The sequence below is a fragment of the Perca fluviatilis genome, chromosome 10 (genome assembly GCF_010015445.1).
Source record: "Perca fluviatilis chromosome 10, GENO_Pfluv_1.0, whole genome shotgun sequence".
In the NCBI taxonomy this organism is placed as follows: domain Eukaryota; kingdom Metazoa; phylum Chordata; class Actinopteri; order Perciformes; family Percidae; genus Perca; species Perca fluviatilis.
The window spans coordinates 27997197-28012238 of NC_053121.1; the positions used below are offsets into that span (position 1 = coordinate 27997197).

At 39.5% G+C, this 15042-nt stretch overlaps 1 long non-coding RNA gene across 2 annotated transcripts; it reads right to left on the reverse strand.

Moving 5' to 3' along the window:
• Positions 1-6337: 6337 nt before the first annotated feature.
• Positions 6338-7653, reverse strand: LOC120566994. Of its 2 annotated transcripts, none has more exons than XR_005640500.1 (4): positions 7590-7653; positions 7126-7426; positions 6693-7014; positions 6338-6549 (listed from the first exon to the last, which is right to left on the reverse strand). It is a non-coding gene; the product is annotated as an uncharacterized LOC120566994 (long non-coding RNA). The 2 variants fall into 2 exon arrangements; XR_005640499.1 differs by having other exon boundaries at positions 6338-6552.
• Positions 7654-15042: the final 7389 nt, after the last annotated feature.

Consider the following 15042-nt stretch of genomic DNA (forward strand, 5'->3'; position numbering starts at 1 on the left):
ACAGAGATGAGGGAGTGAGGGTAGAACCTGTGGTAAACACAACTCCCCTTAAAACACTTTACATCTTGATAAAACTCAGTGGTGGACAAACTGTTGGTGATAACACTACAACCAGTGATGGGAGTAATGCGTTACAAAAGTAACGCAATTACAGTAATGTATTCCTTTTTGCTCTAACGCAGTAATATAACGCATTACTAATAAAATGTCGGTAATATTATACCCGTTACAATCTCAGTAACGCAAGTTACAATGCATTTTAACCTGACATTTAGCGGCGTTTTTTTTTTTAAGAATTCACCAACACCATGAAACATTTCAGTACAGAAAAAAAGAAACTGTTATTTCCTGTTACTGGATTTGGTGGTTGAAATGACTGCAGAGACGGATACATTTGCGACATAGACATCATTTTCCGGAGTTGTTTACGCTGCGTTGAAGCTAGCTGTCTTGTCACTGTTCCCGTGGTCAGAGCCAGAACCAGAGATGGTAGGCTAGGGACATCTGTGTCGCGTCAGTGCCGACAGCAATGTGCCCGAGTAACTGACAGATAACAACATGTCGGGAATTAATGTTTAGTCTTGCTACACGTAATATCATTACATTTTATCAGCGGTGGAAAGTAACTATACCATATGTTGAAGTTAAAAAAGTTAAACCATTGGTGATGTCTGATAAAAAATATGCTTTTAGTTAAATGAACACTGTAGCTAGGAAAAACACTGAATCAATACCGATTGCATCACACCAGTCTTAATCAGCATTCAACTGCCTCACCCCAACGCTAGCTTCTAAAGAATTAATTAGGTCATGTCTGTTATTTAGCATAAAGGTAGAAGCTGCTTGTCCCCACACAAGGAGACCTATTGTTTAAACAGCTTTGAGAGCCATCCCCTGTTGAGCCAGACTTGATTAAGACAAAGAATGAGTATTCCCACCGACTTGGTAAGATCCTGCGACCGGGTGTGGCCTCAAGACACATGGATTGGGAAGTAACACCTTTTCTTTTGAAGACATCTGACCAATAAGGAGGGATTTAATTTGAGGAACCACCCAGGTGTAGGGAATAAATGGGTGATCCTGAGAATGATTCAGGGCTGTTTTTATGTGACTCAATCAAGGAGAAGCATGATTTCGGTCCGCTGTCAGCTGCAGTGTAACTTTCGCTTTTTGTCTTGTCATTTTCATCATGTTGTTTATTAAACCTTTTGCTTAATCTTCAGTTGGACCAAGCCTCTCCTTCCTCCTCAGAAATCAAACGAACACGTCGTTTAGAATTTCTTAACATATAGGATAATTCAATTCAATTGTAAGGTGCTTTAAATTGAATATCTTAATGTTCTCCTACTTATTAGGCTACCTCTAGTCCACCACAATTCAGAAAAATGTAGGCTATTGTACGATTTACTTAACTATTTATTTTATAGCTTTAGTTACTTTGCAGATTCAGATTAATAATACAAAATAATATGAATAAATTATGATGTATATAGTGGATAAAGATGAGACTTTGTTGACCCCGTGGTGAAATTCACAAGCAACCTGCCAAGACATACTTCCGCTTTTATTTTGGTGAAAGTAACTCAAAAGTAACGCAAAAGTAGTGTAAATCATAACAATTCAGAGCCAGTAATATTGTAATATAACGAATTACTCTCAAATGACAGTAACTAGTAATCAATAATGTAAACACATTAAATACTTCAAAAAAAAGTGTCATTTATTAATACATCAGTGTTGGGCAAGTTACCAAAATGTAATACTCTCACTGATTCATCCTTACTCATGACATGACGTTAGTAGTTTTAAGGAGTAGGAGTTGGTATACATATTCAGGGGAGCACAAGGACGGGTGGTATTTGTGATCTTATGTGGTGGGCCGGTCTGGGCCAAAATGCCACGGCCAAATTTTGGTCCCAGTCCGTCCCTGCTCACATCGCCTCCCGCACCAACAGTCCTGTTCTCAAAGATCTGATCATCTGTGCATCATGAAAATATATATTGCATTAACAACAGATGAAGAATTAAACTTAATTACTGTAAGAACATGATAATACTTTAAATATATATGTGGAGTAAATCTGACATTTCAACATATACTTACGCCCCACTCTGAGCATCAGCAGTAAGTAAAACACAATCATCATTTTCTGGTTATTCCTACTTATTCCTACTATACTTGAGCCTGCTGTAACTTAGATGCCATTATGAAAATGATTGACCATAATGTATATCAAGTGGGAGGGAACAGTTTCAGAGCAATCTGATTGGCCTCGTTTGTGTTTATGACCACGGTGGAAAACAAATCAACCATCTTTCCAACCTAAACACATGAAACAATACCAGCAACACACTTTGGTTTCATGGTGAGTTTCTATAACTGACACTGAGAGTAAACACAAGTTAATATGTCTTTTAAACTTGACATCTCCAGTTTACAATGCAAGGTTCCTGTTGTTGTCTCCAAATCCACTGAAGGACATACATGACACACTGCAGAAAAGTCCCATATGAATCTGTTTCCAAAGGAGACCAGGCTGAATTACTGCCACTCATTTTTTGTATGTGTTTGTATATACATTTAAGGATTGTAGAATTTATAAAAATGAAACTTCCTGAGATCCGGTCAATTTGTGGCTAAAGCTTGGCTCTTAAAAGTAGCCTTGGTATTAGATTGCCAGTGTGTAATAAATAAATAAATATTTTTTTTTTTAAATCAACATACTTTTTCATAATTTTCTGAATGGGATGCTGTCTGAGGAAAAGAACCAAGCCTTAATTGCTTGCTGCCGATACAAGCCATTTTGTGTGTTCATGCCATTGGGTGCCCGTGTTTGTGCACATGGTCAGTATATACAATGTTCTCCCTTTCTGTATTCAATTACTTCTCTGTTACATAAAAAATCTAACCTTTAAATATAAATGCATCACATTTGTAATGAATCTCTAAATATATAGTATAGGCCTATGTCCTTAGGCCTGATAGAAAATCCTACAACAGTGCCTGTAACACTCACTAATTATTGATTTAAGTTTGAATTATGTGCATTTAAAAAAGTTGACTGAAGTGACACACAAAGACAGAGGAGCCATCTTAAAGAGCCAGCCAATTCAGAAGCTCCACATCATCAACGATGACCCGCCCACCCACTGACTGTCAGTCACTTCAGCAGGAAGAGCACAGCATACAGAGGAGGGTTGTCAAACCATCCATTCTCAATACTCACTTCTTTTCAGTGGTGATGAAAGGCAGCAGCAGAGAGACTCTCTCACAGTATCACAGGAACACATTCACCTGGAGGCGATTTACAGTTTCTACCTGCATATTTTTATTCTGAGGGAAATGTATAGAGAATTAAAATAGTACAACCTCTCTGCCAAAACACACGTTGTACTGTCACACATAAACACACATTCACAGTCACAACAAATGTATGGAAACTTTAGCGTTGTTGCTGTTGGGCTTCAAACTAAGGTGTCAATACAAACTACTTTTCTCACTCTTTGTTTTGGCCTTAGGAGGCAGGCCGTTTGACCTTTGTTTTTTAAAGGCAAGGAATAACACTGTTATTTTTTATGATTATTTTAATTTCACAACAACTTATAGCAGTAGGTAAAGGGTTCAGGATGGATGGACACATATGCTTGCATGCACGCACACACTTTAGGGTTTTTACTTTGAATGAGCACATTAACAAGACAAACTATACAAATTAGCCTCCTGAAGCCTCTTGTAGCTGTTCCCTCACTACACATCCTGTTGAAGCCCAGAGTCAGGTCTGATCTGAGCAGGGGTGTCTGCATCATAATAATAATAATAATAATAATAATAATAATAATAATAATAATAATAATAATAATAATAATAATAATAATATTCTGATCATGGGTACAGTAAGGAGACCAGCAACGGATGATCTAAGAGTTCTGGAGGGTTTGTAAGCAGTGAGCAGGTCAGAAATGTAATTAGGAGTTAGGCCATTAGATTGTAAACAGTGAGCAATATTTTGAAATCGATTCTGTTTTTTATCAGAAGCCAGTGGAGTGATTTAAGTAAGTATAGGAGTAATGTGTTTGGTTTTTCGAACTGAGAGCCCTCTATCTCTCACACTTTCTTCACATCTCATATCCTGTGGTTTTGGCCACATTTCTTCTCACCTTGCAACTAGAGATTTAGATGTGGGTGTGTCAGGTGATAAATATTCTGCCTATAGTCCTAAGGTGTGCAAGGAGCGTTACTATTTTTATTTATCAGATTCTCTGGGGTCCGTTCCAGGTAGGAGGTTTAACAAACTCTATTTCCGCCGACCCGTTTGTTTGTGGTTGTTACCATGGTGAATCGTAGAATCATGGCTTCATTCATACTGCCTTATGTGCACGCGCGTAACCCTGAGTGAACCTACTCCGAGTTGATTGAACCAACTCAAATCAGCTGTTCTGGAACCGAAAACGCAGAGTTTCCCATCTCAGGGTAAATCAACTCAGACATCAGGGTTACACTCAGAGTTTGTTAAACCTCCTACCTGGAACGGGCCTCTGGCTAACAGCCAGGCTAAGATTAATCCTGGAGTCTGATGTATTAAATCAGCTGCCGCTCTGATCCGAAATAAACGTGTTTAACATTTATTCCGTTGTCTTCTGAATGTGTTCTACTTCATTTTATTAACATGCATTACTTGTCACTATTGCTGTCACGAGTTTGATTTAAATCCTACTACTGCAGTTGTTGAGATGGTAGCCTAATGGTAAAAAGTGGGACGATAGGAAATGGGCTTTTCCTCCGCTGCTGTCCCCGTGAAATATGTCCCCGCCCGTGCAACGCGGGGAGGCAGGGGGATCCTCCCACACAGTGCAGCGGACTCTAAAAGCGGACTTTTTGCATCAATAACGACGAAAATGGCACCTGATCAAATGTCCTTTTTTACCAAATGGGAGTGAGAATGTGTTGGAATGCCACAAAGCTTCTTAATCATTTTATTTTGGTGCTGTCACTTGTCATCTTGGAGCTTGGGAGTGAGAAAAAAAAACATGAATAATAACAGGCTACATTGTTTTACAGATGCTTACAGTGTGTATTGAAGTCACTTCTTTTTCTAGTTTTTGTCCAGTCATGCTTGTTCTGTATGAACATTAATTGTAGAAAGATATTTAGAATTAGACATAGCTTATGGAGATCTGTGCATATGGTTGTAAAACATATTCTCGCATTATGAATAAGCTTTGAAATTAAGCCTAGTCCTTATAAATTTCCCAGGAACAAGAATTATTATTTTTTTAGTTATATAGTGCTTTGCAGGCTACTCAAAGACACTTTACACTAAAACCAGCACATTTAGCGCATAAAAACAGATACAGCAATAAAACCAACACATAAAACAAGCATATTAAAGCAATTAAAACGTGGAGTGACTTTTTTTTCCGTTTGATAACAGCCGTATTTCCCTTTTTGCATATTATATGTTTCACCTCCTCGTAAATTTCCATTAGAAGCTGCTGCTCAACGGGTGAAACATATACTGCACACGTCTTTTCCATTTCTGCATCAGTAAATCTGTGATCGAAACTGTGGTCTATTTAAGAAATCCGTGAACGTGCACTTATCCCAGCTATGTAAACCTGGCTTGACATAGCTTCACCTACTTATCCTGGCTCGGCAAACGTCCAACCGATTGAGCCGCGATGAGTGGATCTCACTAAGTCAAGCTGCGCTTTTTCATTTATCCAGGATTTCTTTATTCTACTTTTGTGCAATAGGCCCCAGGTTAGGTTCACAGACTCAGTTACCATAGTAACTGACTCCGAGGTTAAGTTACCTCTCTTTCTGGAACGGAAAACCCAGAGTTTCCCTCATCTCAGGGTTAACCAACTCAGAGTTTTCACTAAACCTGCTTTCTGGAACGGGCCTCTGGACACCACAAATGAAGCTCAGCGTAAGTTCTTAAATGAAGACTTCAAATTTCTTTTTTCATCACTCCTAATTGATCAGCTGTTCCATGGCATTCACTTGTCAGCAGACAATCGGATTCAGCTGTTTCATTGTTAGTTAAACCAATCAGATTCAGCCATGTATCACAAGCCAATCACAGCATGACATCCTGTTTTAAATCTCTCTCCTCTGCGGTTGTCAGCTGTCGTTTCAGGAACAGAGTGCGTCCTGCCTCCTCCCCTTCAACCACCGGTCGGCTCATCCACGTACTCCGGGGATCATCAGCTGAACGGCAATCTTGATTGGGTCCTGGGCGCCTTCATCACCACCACCAGTGTCTGGACTACTCCATCGGGGGATATGTTTGGGTTCACTACCCCTTTTATAACATATGGATTCGATGGAGTCTAATCTTCAGAGACTTTGCACATTTCATTTTTCATATTTTGTCCTGTACAATAAACATGTTCATATTTGCAAGGAAGTATCTCCTGATTGAAATGGGGACGTAACAAGCTTCTTGATTGAATAAATGAGAAAGGCTATAACAATCAGACTTATAGCCAAAGCAGCATCTAACAGACAGAGAACTGTATGGTCCTTCTGAGAGTCCTGCATGTTGACTGCTGACACAATATGAAAAGTTAACAATTAGTGAAAGTGTAATTAAGAGTAATTCATACATATTTAACGTTGTGGTACTTGACCTTAATCGAACACACACATATTCTAATTATCTTATTACATTTAAATACAATGCGGTTACCTTCAGTTTCGAGTTTTGATCCGTTTCCAGAAAATATCTCCCCACATGTGACCACAGCACAGTGATAAGTCCCGCCATCAGAGGAGCTGACGTTCTTAAAGAAGCTGTAGATACATTTCTTTGTCAAGAGTCCCTCTGGATTCTTGAGTATAATTAAAATCTGGGTCACATTGATGTGATCCAGCTCTGAAACAGAACACACTTTGTTCTTCTGGACACGTCTTGTTCTCAGAGTCCGAGAGGACTGAACACTGCAGAGTCACTGAGTCTCCTGGACCGACTGGATCAGATGGAGGGACAGCAGTGGGATCAGGTTCTGGTCCTGGGAAATTTAATAAAGTATAAAACTTCAAACATTGATTTTCAAACAAAAGACAACTGTCACCATACTTTTTAAGAATAAATCTGTAATTAAATTAAGGAATGCATTTACCTTCAACTCTCAGGTCTGCTCCTTTCAAAAATGTGAAGTTTTATCGATGTATTTTCATACAATAGTAAACTGCAGTATCACTTAGCCTTGCTTTTGCAATATGCAGAACAAATGTCCTCCTCTGTGGCGGTAATGCGAGGATCACTCTCAAAGCTAAATGTTTTTCCTAAGATTTTAGGAAATTCTCCAGAAACGATCCTGATCCAAAACAAGCTTCCCGTAGACTTGCGAGGACAAGTCAGTCTCACATCGCCTCCCACACCAACAGTCCTGTTCTCAAAGATCCGATCATCTGTGCATCCTGAAAAAAAAAAAAAAAAAAAAATTAAAAATATATATATATATATATATATATATATGTTACATTAACAATGGAGAAATTGTTAAACTGTATTACTGTAAGATAATAACAATACTTTAAACATACATCTGGAGTCAATCTGATATTTTTAACATATACTTACGTCCCACTCTGAGTATCAGCAGTAAGTAAACCACAGTCATCATTTCCAGGTTATTCCACTTGAGACTTCTGTAATTTAGATCACATTATGAAATGATTCATCGTAATCTGTACATCAAGTGGGAGGGAACAGTGTCAGGGCAATTTGATTGGCCCGTCATTATGTTGGAGTTTACCACCCCAGTGGAAATGAAATGAACCATATTTCCAACCTAAACACATGAAACAACAGCATGCGTTGGTTTCATGTTTCATGGTGGGTTTCTATAACTGACACAGAGTAAACACAACAGATGATTTGATCTTAATGTGAACTACAGTTATCCAAAAACGAAAAGCAAAGAAACAATATGATACAATACAATACATTTCTGAGTTGTACATCTTTAGTATTCCATTGGGCTTGTAGCCTGATTTCCAGAAACCCTGAAATAGACAGCACCTGCTATTGTTTTTGTGATTAAAGGGTGTTGTTCTGTCTTAACTCTGATTTTGATTAATTCTGCAAACCCAAGATTACGTTCAATGATGATATCTTCAAACGTTCAATGCGCTCTTTTTATTTATTTTATTTTCACAACATGGTTATGTTATGATTGAGGTTGAGCAACTAAAACTACTTGGTTTATGAAATATTGGCAAAAAAAAAACAATGATGAAAGTCAGGATTAACATATGCTAAATGATTGGATGAAAATGATTTGTGATTTCCACCTCTACAGTAGCAGAAAACTTTGATGAGAGCGGTGAGAGTCAGCAACGAGCGGAATGATGCTGAAACCCTCTGAAGAGCCAAGGGGAGCAGCAGGGTCAGGTTTTGACTGTTGGTGGTTTTGTTTTCGTATGCAGCCTCTCTCACATATAGTTAGTCCAATATGAATATATTGACCGTAGCAGCTTTAAAAAGGAATTGAATAAAACATTTTTTTTAACTTGTGACAGTAATACAGAGGAGCAGTCTGACTGTGAATATAGTCTAAAATAGCCAGACCTAACGTCACTACACAACAGACAGAGGGGGGGCTGTTACACCATCCTACCACTATACCTGCTAAATTCCTACTCAGTGAGGTAAAAGGCTGGAGCAGAAATTTTGATTCAACTGACCTGCATGTTTTGATTTGAAGTAGGGAATCCATGTAAACCTGGGAGGAGATAAAATAATATTGGATTTGAACCCAATGACTTTGTGGTAAGACAGCATGATTATTTTTTTTTTTTTTATAAAAATGAAGCTTCTTACAGTGACAGGAACATCTGACAAGTTAATGCAGTCCAGTACACCTCAAACACGAGACGTTACCAAAATAGAGTGGGGGTTTCTAGCACAAAACATTTGTCAGACCGCTGCGTTGTGGTTTGGGGCCTTCATCGTGATCAACATTTTGTTGATCGCATGCCAAAACATGATTTAACAATAAAGTTGTTCTTATTACACAATAAAAAATGGACAATAAAAAATTACCATACAGTTAAATCCTTATCCCCTGACACAATGTTGTTTCTAGCCCCTGTACACATAACATACAAATGAAAGAATGCAGGAAAAGTAAAATGTAATTTAAACAAAAGCAGAATATACTTTCATGTACTTTGTGTCCTGCTTTGTACCATCTGCTTTTTCTTAGTGTGCACAGCACTGCTTGTACCTGAAAAACTCAGACGGAAACAGATAGATACATGTTCAGTCACCACTGACAAACAAATTATGCATGGAAACTTCAGCATTGCTGTGGTTGGACACACACACACACACCACACACACACACACACACAACACACACACACACACACACACACACACACACACACACACACACACACACACACACACACACACACACACACACACAGCCCCAGTCACACTATTTTACCGGCACTTTTCATTGGTAGTTGCTGTCAGAGATGGGAATGGGAGTTTGAACTGTGATCTTAAGTTAATTTGTCCTGTTATCTGCCAAAGCAATAACAGCCTTGCTAAAGTCACTTGATGCAGTGATGGACTGGAAGCCTGTTTTAATTAATGGTGAATGAAAAAAATCTACATTAAAACTAAATTAAAAAATGAACTAATATGCATCTGTGATAATTGAAGATTGCATATAATTGCTTCTTTACAAACACACAAAAGATAGACATTATTTGTACTTTGAATGAGCACATTAACAAACACGACTAAAACTATAATTCAGCCTGCTGAAGCCTCTTGTAGCTCTTCCCTCACTACACATCCTGTTGAAGCCCATAGTCAGGTCTGTTCTGAGTAAACAGCCTTGATGGTTGGTCAAAGGGGGGAGAAATGGCCCACCACAGCTTATGTCTGTCAGTGTAGCTGTTGCATGTGGCTTTGCTTGTTATTCTCACAACAGACATGAAGAAGGCCTTTACAAAGTGCTGTCAGAACAGAAAGAGGGAGGAGTTTATTCATTTGAGTAGCAAGTTGTGCGCTGACATATATATATATATATATACAGTACAGGCCAAAAATTTGGACACACCTTCTCATTCAATGTGTTTCTTTATTTTCATGACTATTTACACTGTAGATTCTCACTGAAGGCATCAAAACTATGAATGAACACATATGGAATTATGTACTTAACAAAAAAGTGTGAAATAACTGAAAAATAGCTTTTATTTTAGATTCCTCAAAGTAGCCACCCTTTGCTTTTTTGATAACTCTGCAAACCCTTGGTGTTCTCTCAATGAGCTTCATGAGGTAGTCACCTGAAATGGTTTTCACTTCACAGGTGTGCTTTGTCAGGGTTAATTAGTGGAATTGTTTCCCTTATTAATAAAAAAGCAAAGGGTGGCTACTTTGAAGAATCTAAAATATAAGACATGTTTTCAGTTATTCCACACTTTTTTGTTAAGTACATAATTCCATATGTGTTCATTGATAGTTTTGATGCTTTCAGTGAGAATCTACAATGCAAATAGTCATGAAAATAAAAAGGAAACACATTGAATGAGAATGTGTGTCCAAACTTTTGGCCTGTACTGTATATTTATTTTTTTGTTTATTTTTTAACAAAGGAAGACTTATTATGTCTACAACCTACAAGGCTCCGTATGCATTTTTGTAAGCTATGCTTCTGTCTACCGTTGGGGGAAGTTGTGGTGGACAGATACACAAATGTGCACATGGCAAAATGTTGAGTGAAACCAAAGTGGATGAGACCTTATTCACTGGAGACATTTAGGGCCCTATTTTAACGATCTGAAATGCAAGTATGAAACGCAAAACGCAAGTAGCTTTGTGGGCGGATCTCGGCCGCTGTTGCTATTATACCGGCGGGATAAATGACTCTTGCGCCCGACGCAAATCTAAAATGGGTTGGTCTGAAGTAGGTAGGTGTGGTTTGGGCGTAACGTGAAAATAACCAATCAGAGCGTCATCTCACATTCCCTTTAAGAGCAGGCGCACTTGTTCCATGGCGGATTACTATTATGACGGCGGATTTGCCTGGCGCACGCCAGCGGGAGCAGTCCTCGATTCGGCAAAGTAATAAATGCCCGTCTTGACCGGGTGGCGATGTTGCTGCTCCTCCAGGGTGCGTCTCCTCAAGTCTGGAGAGGATTGCTGCAGCCATGGAGCGTGGGCCTCCAAACGCACCACCTGCTCCTGTTTTGCCCCTTCCTCCTCCCCCCACTCCATCTCCGTCCACCCGCTCCACCAGGAGCGCATCGCGCATTATGCCACTCCCGGACCAGATTCCGCCGGAGTGTCCAATCCCGCCATAGTTCAACATCACGTCTCCTTAAGTCCTCTAATATTTCCTCATTTATGTCATCAACACATCCATGATTCATGGAAATGTGTAAATCACAACAAGCCACAAAGAATGCTGCAACGTTTTGAGGACTGTACTGTAAAGTGCCTCCTGATCTATCCAAACACCTGAAGCGCATTTTCAGTCATATCTTTCTTTGTTATTATGTAGCCTATGGTTTGCAAAAATGGGAACTGCTGCGTCCGTTTGGATGAGAGAAGCATTTAGCGTTTACATTATGGCCAAGCATGCGCCCCTAAAATAGCATCTGAATAACGCACTACTGACTTTAGACTAGCGCCACTGACTTTAGACCACGTTTTTCCTGGTCAGTGATGGAATTGTTTTCTGAAACTGCAAAATAGCACCAGGTAACGTTAGCGCCGGAACACGCCTCCTCTTTTTGCTGAACCGCCCCCGGGAGCGCAAAAACATTCCCTAATTTCAAATCGAAGCACTGACGTCAATGCTGCTGCCAGTTCTGCCGTTGTTTACCTTTTTCTTCTTCTTCTAGTCCGTAGAAAGAGCAACGTCGGTAACCTTTGCTCATTAGTGCCACCGCTGTTCAGGAGAAGACTGAAACTGGTGTCGCGACCACCAGCGCAGGTATAAATAGTCACAGAGATTTTATGACGTCACATATGCACGCGCCAGCTCGGCTGCGGTTACTGTAAAACAAGCTTTAGACTGGTTAAACACAGGTGTTACTAGTAACACGTTTAATTGCAATCATATCTGAAATGGGCCCGTCCTTAATCTTACTGGTTTCACTTTCACTTTTCCTGCTATGAAAAGTCAAAATGTCCGTTTGTGAAATACGTTTTATAAAACGGATGCATTTGGGAACAATAAACAGCAACATTCAATAGTTCTTGCAAGACTATAAAGTTTTAGGTTAGCAATATGAGTACTGGGAGTTCACTGCCAATATATCATGGAAGCCTTGTGTAGGCTATTTGGTGAACAAACAAAATAAAGACATGCCAACTACACATAGAAATTGTAGTTATCCCCTGCCCACCAACATAAACACACATACCCAAAGGAGAGAGAAAGAGAGATAGAGAGAGAGAGAGAGAGAGAGAGAGAGAGAGAGAGAGAGAGAGAGAGAGAGAGAGAGAGAGAGAGAGAGAGCGAGAGAGACAGGCAGAGAGATGAAGGCAAGCTAGCCATAGGCCTGAGAGAACAGGGAGGTCTCATGCTTGCTTTTAAAAGACAACACAGTTGTGGTACATCTTATATCACCAGAAAGTTTGTCCCAGAGAGTAGGCCCATAATAACTGAATGCACCATCATCAGATTTAGCCTTTAGCCTTTAGATTTTGTAAGTAGTGAGCAGGTCAGAGAAGTCATTAGGACCAAAGCCATTAAATCATTTGTAGCAATGAACAACATTTTAAAATCAATTCTGTATTTTATTTAAGCTAGTGAAGTGATCTAAGTATAGGAGTAATATGTTCAGTTTATCGAACCGAGAGCCCTCTTTCTCTCACATATAGATTTACCTGCGAACTCTTCACATCTCATATTCTGTGGTTTTGGACACATTTTTTCTCACCTTGCAACTGTCCCTCAAACTTGCAGACTACCACCTACGCTGTAGCTAACATTATTTCAAAAGTAAACACAGGAAGCAAAACAGCCAGCCTACACTGAAAGGGGACAATGCAGCTTTCAACAACTCCAATAGTGTCTTGTTTACATGATGCATGTCATTAGCGAGCAACGGAGCCACCGCTACATCCAAAAAAACATCAGGTTTCGTTCAGTTAGAAAAGTGTGCGAAGCCAGCAACGTCACTGTGAGAATAGGACTTCAGCCATTCAGTGGACTACCATTTTGAAGTGACCATATGTGGAGGAGAGGGTGGAGCTGAGGAGGAGCGAGGGGTGGATCTGACTGATACCCGAGGATATCGCCGTGGTAGCGACTTGTCTATCACAAGGGAGCCACGTCCTAAAACATGCCCTGCTTTATCGTCTATTTTACTGTAAATGGGAATCAAAATTTACAAAAGGAATATCATGCTGTATTAAAGAGGACTTTAAACTAGTGATTGAGGCCATAAACTCATAAGGAAAATGTTAACTGAGGTTATACATCAAGTGAGAAGTAGGGGCATTTCAATTACGACTTGTATATAATCAGACTTTTTGCAACCAGTGGAGTCGCCCCCCGCTGGCCATTAAATAGAATGCAGGTTTAAGGCACTTTTGCATTGGCTTCACGTTTTAGGCCCGGAGTTTGACTGTTGAGTGCAACCTCTAAATACACACATACAGTGTGTCAGTAAGACCGATTTAGCAGAAACAATAAAAAAAAACACCGGCTTTTGAAAAAAGAACAACCTAGAACATGTAGATTTCCTATCAAATGAAAATGGATCACAGGTTTGCTAAATGAAGGGGGAAGGTCATTTTCTACATTTCAGCCAATCACTACAATTTCTGCTTTGTAAACCTTGGTCAACTCACTACATCTTCCATTTGAGCGGTGAGACATCAGTAGTGTAAGAGAAAGCTGCTGCACCACAATGATCAGAAGACTGACTGTTTTGATTCTACTTAGTACCACGTGTAAGTGCAGTTCTTAACTAGTGTGAGACCATGTACTGTACTGTAATCATCTAACGGGAAGCCATTTACATTATTTATTGTCTTTGCTCTCTCGTGTTTAAACTGTTACTGTTTGTCTGTTTTTTATTTCAGACCTGATTCGAACTGCAGAAGTTCCTCACCAGATCTCTTTGACTGTGGTTGAAGTTGGTGGAAATGTAACTTTGGAGTGTCCAGTTTCTGAGACGGAAGGCAAATTCTTTTACTGGTACAAGCAGCCTTTTGGATATACGTTCCAACGTGTTCTTGCTGAAATTCATGGCAAATTATCTATTAGAAAAGAATTTAACAACCCACGTTTCACAGCTACAAAAATGGATGCTCAGTATTTTCTTACCATTACAAATATCAGCAAAGAGGACGAAGCAACATACTTCTGTCACTATGGAGTGACACATACAGAGAGTTCAAATGGCGTCTTTTTGGCTGTGAACGGTAGAACATATTTTACTTTCCGTGTTTGTGCATGTTTTTGCACGTGCAAGTTTTATGTCATGCAAATCATTTATATCATGAATTTCTTTTGATATTTTTTTTAATGAATCATGCAGATCATAATCAGCAGAAAGCTGTCTATGTGAAACAAAGACCGGAGACTGAGTTGGTCGGGCCGGGCGACTCTCCAGTGTTCCCTTCTCTCCAAGACCAAAGGAAACACAGATCAGTGTCCAGGTGAACACAGAGTGTACTGGTTCAGATCTGGATCAGGAGAATCTTACCCAGGCATCATTTACACTCACAGTGATGAAGAAGAGGAAAGAAGTTGTGTCTACAGTCTGTCCCAAACTATACAGAACTCCTCTGATACTGGGACTTACTTCTGTGCTGTGGTCACGTGTGGAGAGATCCTGTTTGGTGAAGGAGCTAAAGTGGAAACAAGTATGTTTTTAAAAGTTTTAGGCCTATCAAAATCATGTATGCATACAAATTGTGCCTGGTGACAGACATCATTAGTTTTCTAAACTAACTAGTAACTGATTACTCCCAAGGGTCCAGAATAAAACAATTCTTATTTAGAAGTGCATGTGATTCAGGATCAGAACTGGAGCCAGTTGTCCTTGTTCTT